Below are 1,673 nucleotides of genomic sequence, written 5' to 3'. Positions count from 1 at the left end.
CCGTGTCGACTGAAAGCATTCAGCCTTCGCGTCAGCAGTTTGAAGTCTGCGCGACTTGACGTCGAGCGAAGTTACTCCAGTCTGACGAGGACCAAGACAACCTCGCGGCCTCGAGCCAATGGCTCTGTGTGCGGCGCTATGTTACTCGCCGTGGGTGTGGAACTCTGTTACCCACACCGGAAAACGCATACAGCGACTTCCTTATCAGTTATGGTCTGAGTGACCTTGCGTGGAACTTTGTTACCCACGCTCGGAGCACCGAATGTCGGTCTCCTTAGGCAGCTTCACTGCTTGCGGAACTTGTTACCCGCAGTGTGGACCTATGTTACCCACCTGGTGAATGCCCTTAGGCACCACCACTGTCGAAGCGCATACGGCGCGACGACCTTCGGTGTTGGGATCGGCTGGTGTGGCAGACTCGCCCACACACCGGACAGAGTTGGTGTCCACCGACCGAGTCAGAGGAGTCCGGGCCCTGGACTCCGAGTCGCTTGAAGCGACGTCGGCCTGAACAAGGTTCAGACCCGACTTGCGGCGGCTGACGTGACGTGGCACTTCGTTACCCACGTCGTGATGTCTCGTTGACGACATCAGAGGCACTCGAGACCTCGTGTGGCACTGTGTTACCCACACAGGAAGCATGGACAATGCCTTCCTCTTCAGTTATAGTCTGGGCGACTGCGTGTGGTACTGTGTTACCCACACAGGAAGCATGGTCATGCCTTCCTCTTCAGTTATAGTCTGGGCGACTGCGTGTGGTACTGTGTTATTTACACAGGAAGCATGGTCATGCCTTCCTCTTCAGTTATAGTCTGGGCGACTGCGTGTGGTACTGTGTTATCCACACAGGAAGCGCATTCAGCGCCTTCCTCTTCAGTTAAGGTCTGGGCGACCGTGTGGTCCTAAGTTACCCACCTGGTTAGCGCTTCAAGCCATAACCACTGTCGAAGCCCGTACGGCGCGACGACCTTCGGCGTTGGACGCTGCTGGTGTAGCAGGTCCACACGCCGGGCAAAAGACCCATGCCCGTGGCATTGCCGCAGCGTAGCATGGTCTTGCTGTACGCAGAGCTGTCGGCGCGTTGACAGCTCCGTGACGCTTCTGCGTCCTGGCGGTCTGTATCAGACGCCCCAGTCATGACGGAGGTGGGAACATGACTCACCAATGCTCCGTCATAGACCTGGACTGGTAGGCCCTTCTCAGCCTTGCCACACCAAAGTCCGGGCTGTGCCTTATGTTCGGCACAGCCATGTTGTTCATGGCGAGAACTGCGAGCGACACCGCGGTGCGCGAGCTCATCGAGCCGAAACGTTCAGGTCCGTTGAGGACCATTGATACTACCGTACCAAAGGCTAGTGCATCAAAGACCAGCCCATGACCGCCACTCTGACATAGAGTGCAGTCGGATGTTGCTATGCCAAGCGACGTTCCGGCGGCGTATCAACGCCCCAGAACTCATCAAACGTTCAAGGGGTACCGTACCCCCGTACACCGAGTGTACTACCAGCAGCCCATCACTGCCCTTCACGGGTTTGAGAGAACCACGTCTCTCTGGGCTAAGTCCCGTGGTGTGCACAACCTGCACACCCATCACAAAGACTTAGCGCTTTTCAGTAGGGCATACCGCCTCTACTGGTGGCCGGGGAGTCTTCGTCCACCTGGCCGTGGCCTGC

This window comes from Phytophthora infestans, genomic scaffold, assembly GCF_000142945.1.
Source record: "Phytophthora infestans T30-4 supercont1.132 genomic scaffold, whole genome shotgun sequence".
Lineage (NCBI taxonomy): Eukaryota > Oomycota > Peronosporomycetes > Peronosporales > Peronosporaceae > Phytophthora > Phytophthora infestans.
Note: the sequence above shows the minus strand (reverse complement) of the source record.